This window comes from Panthera uncia, assembly GCF_023721935.1.
Source record: "Panthera uncia isolate 11264 chromosome A1 unlocalized genomic scaffold, Puncia_PCG_1.0 HiC_scaffold_16, whole genome shotgun sequence".
Taxonomy (NCBI): Eukaryota; Metazoa; Chordata; class Mammalia; order Carnivora; family Felidae; genus Panthera; species Panthera uncia.
Genome location: NW_026057576.1, coordinates 58,085,715 through 58,094,619, shown reverse-complemented (window position 1 = coordinate 58,094,619; position 8,905 = coordinate 58,085,715). Strand labels below are relative to the sequence as shown.

The 8,905-nt window shown below is 31.8% G+C and overlaps 1 pseudogene; it reads left to right on the top strand.

Annotated features, from left to right (window-relative positions):
• The first annotated feature begins 243 nt into the window (after positions 1–243).
• LOC125934038 (60S ribosomal protein L12-like) lies at positions 244–731 on the top strand (annotated as a pseudogene).
• Positions 732–8,905: the final 8,174 nt, after the last annotated feature.

Below are 8,905 nucleotides of genomic sequence, written 5' to 3'. Positions count from 1 at the left end.
AACCAAAAAGAACAATAATTATTAATTATAACACTTCACATATGTATAAATGCAAGAGAAAATAAAAATGGTTTAAAAACAACTAACCCATCCATCAATATTTAAGATTATTTGCAGCACAAACTAGATAGTCTAAAATTTTTTTAATACCCAGAAGAGGGCTTTCTGCCCAGAGGAGGCAAAGGTACAACTGTTTTCAGGCATCCTGAATCCAGGTTCATCCAGACACCAGCCACGTCCACTATGAGGCCTAAATTTGATCCCAATGAGATCAAAGCCATACAGCTGAGGTGCGTCAGTGGGAAGGTTGGTGCCATGTTTCCCCTGGCCCTGGAGATAGGCCCCTGGGTCTGTCTCCAAAAAATGTTGGTGATGACATTGCCAAGGCAACCAGTGATTGGAAAAGTCTGAGGATTACAGTGAAGCTGACCATTCAGAACAGACAGGCCCAGATTGAAGTGGTATCTTCTACTTTTATTCTGATTATCAAAGCCCTCAAGGAAATGCCAAGAGACAGAAAGAAGCAGAAAAGCATTAAGCACAGTGGAAATATCACTTTGGATGATATTGTCAGCATTATCTGACAGGTGTGGTACCCATCTTTAACTAGAGAACTCTCTGGAACCATTAAAGAGATCCTGGGGACTGCCCTATCTTTGGGCTGCAGTGTTGATGGCTGACACCCTCATGGTACCATAGATGACATCAGTAGTTGTCATTGTTGCCTTTAATTATTGTCTTTGTTATTAATTTCTCAAGAATGGCAACAATGAGATGCTAACAAAAATAACTTGTACTTGGTCAGTGGAATGCTCAGCTGGTTCAGAACTACAAAGGGAAATGTTTCAGTAAGGATAATTTGACAACCAAAATATAAACGAACAAACAAACAAACAGCCCCCCCCAAATAAATACATTTTCTAAATTAAAGGGAAAAGTCAAGTATTTATCCTGATATTCTTATGTTAACTATATTTGAAATAATCATATAGGTGATGATCATTCATGTAGAAATTTGGGATTAAAAATTAACTATTTTGGAGCACCTGGGTAGTTCAGTCAGTTGAGCATCCAGCTCTTGATTTTGGCTCAGGCCATGATCTCAGGGTTCATGGGATCAAGTCCCATGTCTGGCTCTGTGCTGACAGCTTGGATCCTGCTTGGGATTCTCTCTCTCCCTTTCTCTGCTCCTCCCCTGCTCTCTCTCTCTCTCTCTCTCTCTCTCTCTCTCTCTTTCACTCTTTCTCTCTCTCTCAAAATAAAATAAACATTAAAAGGAAGAAATTAATCATTTTGTAATTCCTAAGGAAATAATTGATTCATGTAAAAATAATCTATATCCTAAAATTTTAGTTGAAAGTTTGATGTAATTTTTTAATGGAGTGTTCAAAGTAACGCCTGCACCCAGAAAACCCTACAATTCCCAATGTCATTTAAAAATAAATTTTAAGAACTAATAATTTATACTGAAATTCCATTTTGAAAATAGATTTTTCAAAGTTTATACATACAAATTATAAAATTTGGAGGGGAGTGAATTCTGCAAAGCCATTATAGACTTACCTGATGAGTATTTGGTAAAACATATTTCTCCGTAACACTTGAGAAGTTGTATCACTTTTTGAAAAACCACTTTTTATTATGGAATAATGATTTCTTTTTACCCCCCAAATATGCCAAATACAATCTCTATAAGCAGTGTCATTTTCACATTATGGTTTCAAGCACTTACACTCCTCCATTTACTCAACACAACAAGATGACAAGATAAATGACTAAGACACATAAATATTATAATGAAAAGACAAAGCCATGTCTTTTTATACAATATATAATTGTCTTTTTAAATTAAAAAGTCAGAAAATAATTGTAGTATATGTAAATTATGAGTAGAAATATCTAGGAATTACAAAGATAGCTGGAAAAATAATGGAAAAGACAAGTAATTCAAAAGAATACCGAGTACAATATATAAACAAACACTTCTCCAAAGAAGAAATATAATTCAATGATAAATATTTTTAAAATATTTAACTTAATTAACAATCTAGGCAATAGAATTTAAAACAATATGGAGATTGTTTTGAGCACTGTGTATTATATGTTAAGTGATGAATCACTAAATTCTACTCCTGACACCAATAGTACATGATATGTTGACTAGATTTTAAATAAATATTTGAAAAAAAGTATGGAGATATAGTTGTTCATTCAATAGATCTTTAAAAGTAAAAATATGCTTATATCTTATTTAATATTGTCGAGGGAGTTTAAAATGGGCACTTTTATGTGCTTGACTAGAATATAAGGAAATATATTTGAAAAAACATTTTAACTATCTATTAAAATTTTTAAATGGTCAGATTTTTTTGTTCTTGCAGTTCTACCTGTTGGAAAATTATATATATTTTTACTCGTGTTCGTCACAATATAGGTACAAAAATAATCAATGTAGTATGTTTGGACAGCAAAAAATGAGGAAACATTCTCATTGTGTAAAAGGGGTCATGTGAGCATGGGAAGAAGCACCTGGTTAGATGTGAGAGTAAGATTGTTCAGGATAAGGAAAGGCTTCTTTCCCAAATAAACATTAACTGAGTTTTTTTTTTTTTTTCAATTTTAAAGATAGAGAAAAGGTAGATGCAAATGTAATGTCAATCTCTCTCCATTGAAAATATACAACAACTGATTCTAGCCTCTTTCACACCTTAATGAGGTTTACCTCATTAAGAGAAGTGATTTTAATGGGAGTGTGTCATAAGCCTCTGACTTTGGGCAGAATATATGCTAAAAATAACTACTATTGATGAAGTGTTAAATTATTTTTAATACTTGTAAAAGATTGATATTGTGTTCTTAAATTCTCTTAAGCCACAACCTTAATTTTATTTTTTCATTTATGACAGGTATTAAGTTTATAAAGTTTACAACCCAAGTTCATTATTTATGCTACATTGTTACTTTCCTTCCTCATTCTTCTTTAACTATTAAATTGATTGCCTGGGTATGCTCCTTCTTTTTCCAAAGATTATCTTTGGGGAAGTGCAGAGGTATTCCCTGTTCAGAAATTAAATTGACTAGTTAGACAAAATTCTGAGAAATAGATGATATAAACCAATCACATCTTCACAGCTACTTTATTATTTTGTATATAACTTCTTTTCACTGCTTTTACAACTAATATGCTCAGTGGTGTAGAAAACATTTGCTCAAGCTTCTCATAGAAGTCTGCCACTTGCCTATTTGTTACAGACCTGGTCTTCAGTAGGAGGCAAGACAGTTTCCCATTATTGTACTCTGTAGAGACTACATTTTTTTCCATGAACCTGGTGAAATGTTTTCCTTAGCTGCTAATGAATTACTCATGCTCTGGTCTCTGTTTCCCAAAGGGTAATTTGAGGAGGGCATGTGAGAACACAATTCTTTCTTCATTACTTTATTCTTTCATGGAGTAAATGTGAGAGTTGAAAGGGCAAAGTGAAGTTTGCAGATTTGAGAGGCAGAAAATGACTTAAAATCCAAGACATACTTATTTTAAATGTGTGATCCTGGTCAGTTTAGCCAACTTCTCTGAACTGTTTCCTCCCGTTCATAAATAGGGATAACATTCCCTGATTTATGAAGCTGGGCTGTTGCCAATTTAAAATAAAAGAATCTATTTAACCTGTCAAATCACTTAAAGATCACATATTCAAATGTTTCTAATTTATACATCCTAGTGCAGATAGTGAAAAAATAAGTGGCTTGAGCCTTTTTCAGGTAAGTTTCTTAATCTTTAAAATGTTCTAATGAACCGAATGTGTAGGTTACTGAGGGATTAAATAATAAATACAAATTAATAGTAATAGTAATTACTTTTACTATTACTAAATTACTCTTACTATTACTAAATTACTAAATAACTATTACTAAATTACTCTTACTAAAAAACCTCTCAATAATATATGATCAATAAATGTTAACACTTTTGCTTATTAAACAAATATTTATAGGATGCCCTCTAAATGAAATGCAATGAGCTAGGTTCCATAGGGGGGGTCGGGAGACTGACATAGGTTTTCCCTTTACATATTTGTAAAAGAGTTGAAGTTATAAAAAAGTAACAACAGCAACACTGCATAAAAATTAAATACATTGTCTCAATAATCAAACCAAGCAGGTTTAAATTGCTTAAAAACTCTGTGGATTGGTTTTCCAATCTTTAAAATTAGATTAACAATAATACCTATATGATAGGCTAGTTTTGACAATTAAATTAATATTTGTAAAGCACTTAGAATTGTGTTCGGCACATTGTAAAGGTAAAGTGATTTATAAGTTAAAAAATAAAACACATAGTAGGAAATAATATATGTAATTTGGTTACAAAGATGTAGCTGGATGACCCAGGGAAGTCATGTAACATTTCACAGAGGAGGTTGATTTGACCTAGGCCCCAACTGCTAGGGAAGAGGTGAGTGAGTGGAACATTAAAAAAGAGAGTGCCATGTGTGAAAGAAAATGAAAAGGTACAGATTTGGAAATCCAAGAGTTTCCAAAAGGAACAATATGTCTTTTCTTTGGCTGGAGTGACCAATTTTAAAAGATAAGGGAGGAAAAGAAAAGATTGAAAAGCTGAGTTAGAAAAGAGATCCTAGAAGCTGTTGAATGCCTTTATCTTCCTGGCAATGGGAAGTAGAAGATAATTAATCTAGCAGCACAGTGTAGTATAAAGGCATAAAGGTTGTAGGGGAAAGACCAGTTTTGCAGGATTGCAGCAAACTGGGGCAAAGAAGGCTCAAAAGGAGAACACAGGAAGTAAATGAAAAAGTAAATATAAAATATTGCAGATGTGAAGCCAATAGAGTTTTGCAAGTGATAAAGGAGAGAGAGAATTCAAAAATGATTCTAATGTTTTTAGACTATGAGTGGGAATAGGGTTCTATTACCATAGGAACAGTAGATAAATGGCTAATATTTCTGATTTGACTCCGCAGTAGTATTTTCCTGTTTTTTTTTCTTCAAATTTTAGTTCTCTATAAATACCAGTAAGAGAATATTTTTCATTGTGATACACCTACTCATTGGAGAAAATGCACCTACATATAGACACACCTCTACTGCCATTTCCATCATAATCACTGTTTTCTAAAAGAACAGGAGAACACTCTAAAAAGTATTGAAATTTCTAAATCAACAACAAAATGGCATTTTGAATAATAAAAATAAAAATATTGTTTCTTTCCCTCTTTCCTTTCCTGTTTTTCCCTTTACCATTCTAAGCAATTCAGTCCCAGAACTATGGAGTGACTCAAGGTGCCAAGGGCATGCAGACTTATGGTCTGAGCTGGGAAGGCACAGAGGGCTAGAGATGATTACCAGAGCTGAGTGACAGAACCTGACCAGTGTGAGAGATTACAAAATTTGATACAGTTAAAGGGGATCTTCTTCTGGCCAAAGAAATAATAATATTAAATGATTTTAACTCATTGAATAAAATAACACTCAAGAGCCCATTTTGATATAAATAAACAAATAGAATAGATCAAAAGTTCAATGGGGAACTTGGCTATTTACATTGTTTCATTATACCTGTCTACAAAATAACTGTCGGTTGTAAAAGAGAAAATGAGAAACTCTACAATGGAGAATTCTGTTGGATACCTCCTTAATCAACCAATCAAAGTGATCATCATCAATATAAGAAAAAAATAAAAACCACATGCCACCTAATAGGGCACTAAGAAAATGTGGCATAGCTTCTGTGATATTCCTGGAAAAGATAATCATGTATAGATGATCATGAGGTAGCATCAGGCAAACTCAGATTGAGAAACATTCTACAAAATGATTTTCTTATTCTTTGAAAGTTTTAAGATCATGTAATTCAAGGAAACACTGAGAACTATTCTAGTTTGAGGGAAACTACAGTCATGACAAGTGAATGCCATGAATGGTTCTGAACCTGATCAGTTTGCTGCAAAGAACAATATAAGGATAATTGACAAAATTTGAGTGGGATTTAAGGATGAAATGGATATGGTGTATCAATGTTAATTATCAGATTTTGACTTTTGTATTGTGGTTATGTGAGATCCATGTACATGATTACAGGAGATACATATTTAAGAATTTGGGGGTGATAGGGCATCAGCTTAGCAATATACTCTCAAAATTTTAAGAAAAAATATTTGTGTTTTACTTATTACTTTTCTATAATTTCAAAATTGTTCAAAAACCAACCATTAAAAATGAATAGCATTTCCACATATTGCCTTAATAGGAGGTATTGAATAATTACTTTACTTTTTTAAAATTCCTTATTACCCTGAATGAATGAAATGAATGAATGAAAATGAATATTTTCATTCATTGCCAAGTATATACATATATATTTCTATGTTTTACTGAATACTGTATACATTTTATGATAACTTATTCTTATACATAATCTACTGTACACATATGTAATATTTCTATGAATATAGCCACGTAGATATTTTCAAAAAAACTTTCAAATTCACAGTGTTATCAAGCCCTAAATTTTCTATGATTCACTGGAGAGGAGTAATATAATTCTCCGTCAGAGAGGGGAATATATGCTTAAAGAGGAAAGTGATAATAGCTTGTGTACAACCAAATGGTACCTTTATTTTGTGCATCTATGAAATTATGGAACCTCAAATTTAAAAGGACCTCCAAGAGTCTTCAATATTCTATTAAGCTTAAATAGCCAAGCGCTACTTTCCTCAGGGTAAATAAATCCTTTATGGAACCCCAATACATAAAATAGTTAACATCAATATGCTCTGCCTAACATAAATGCAGGCCCCAGAGCACCTCTGCTTGGCTTTTCCTTCATTCCCCCAGAGGTCGCTTTGCAACCAGAAAAGAGTCCCTACAAATTCATAGACTACAGTTTGAAAACCATTTTCTATAGCATTTCATATTTAATGTATGAATCCTCTTTCAGCATATCCAGGTCATAATTCTATATTTCCCAGCTTTATTTTTTATAGTTCCAGTAAAAAGAGCTCACTAATTCCTAAGACAGTTCATTCCCATTTAGACAGTACAAAATATCTGTCACTTAAAAGACAAAAATAACTAGAGAAGCCACCTTTGTGATAAAAATAACCATGTTATTTTCTATTATCTATAATTAGAGGAGTAACAAGAGCCAAAAAGAGACATAGCACAAAATGAGCCAAGTCTAAGGTCAATAATAAATCTTATTTTTAATTCCAAATGCATTTTCTATGCATTGTAATTTATGGCTAAAATTTGAAAATATGTATGTATTACAAAATATGATGTATATTCCTAAATAACTGCAGTTTATTAAAGTTTCAATTAATGCTAATAAATAGTTTTATTAACAGTTAACTTGTTCATATTTAATATTCTATACATTTTTGTTCAACTTTGTAACGATGGAATTGTTAATTATCAATTGCCGTTTATTGTGTATTTACTTAGTGACAGGTCCTAATCCACGTGATTGGGATGCACCACAGAGGATAAAGCAAACAGAGTCCCTGGCAGCATGAAGATTAAAGACCAAAAGTGAGGAACTACTGAAAGCAGATATATTACTAAACACATAATATGAATTACAATTTAGTAAACTTAGAGATAGATATTATACATGGATTTAGTTATTTTCCATCTTTTAATTTCTTCATTATAATGATATCACCACAATATGGGTTTTCATGATAGACGTTATATCGTAAATACTAAATGTTTTTATACAGGGTATCTTTGAGAAGGTACCAATATAAACATCTACATTTGCGTTTTCACATTTATCATTCATGCTTATTTTTAATAATTGTAGCAGAAGATTAATACTGTTCTTCAGCATGTCAATTAAACATGCTAAGGCAAATTCCAAAACAATTCATTACATGCTGGGCCTACTTATCTGAATAACCAATGCAGACCATTGAAAAACAAGAGAAAATAAGTATCCTATAATATATATTCCAAACCATCTTTTATTTTGGAATTCATTAACTTGACAGATATTATGTCTAGAAACATGGGAGCTCTTTGTTACAGATAATTTATTCATACAATTTAACTGATTCAAAGTGCAGTATGGTGTTTCCCTTGATACTAAAAATTTTAATGATCAAATATGAGAATGGGAGAAAAAAGGCATTTTATTCTTAAAATAACTTTTATATTAAACTCTCCCAAAACACCTTTTAAAAGAAAAAGCAATTAACAAATGAACTGACCTAATTTTATAAGCCATCTAAACTACATCTCTTTTCTTTTGTTAATAACAAAGCTCTTACTTTAGTACTCTTACTATGAGCTGGTTCTCCATCCTTTTGTTCTGAAATCTCATTGATTCTCACAGTTGTCCTACTGCATAGATAGATAGATAGATAAAATCTATATCTATGTCTATATCTATCTATATCTATATCTATATCTATATCTATATCTATATCTAATAAACTATATTTGATACCAGTTTCTAATCCTTCTTTTTGAAACCTGGAAAACTATTCTTGCTCAATAAAAAACATATCACAGGTTAATAAAGTAATTGTAAATACATAATCATTTTTCACAAATGTTTCCCAGAGATTTTTGCATTTAATTCTTGCATCAATCACAGCTTATCTTCAAGGATCACGGAGTATGTATATAACTAAGAAATGCTACTGTAGAACTGTTAATAGATTTTGAAAACTAATTTAAATTACATATGAAGAAGAAACATGTATTTAATAGCAATTCTACTCATTAAGTAAATTTGACTTTCTAGTTTTTAAGAAGGTACGTTCTCCAAAGTCTCAGTCTACAATAAAAATAACTTGATGTACTCTTGCATATTAAAAACACAACAGCATCTATTTTTAAAGGATAGTAAACCTCATATCTATCTATCTACCTATCCATCTATCTG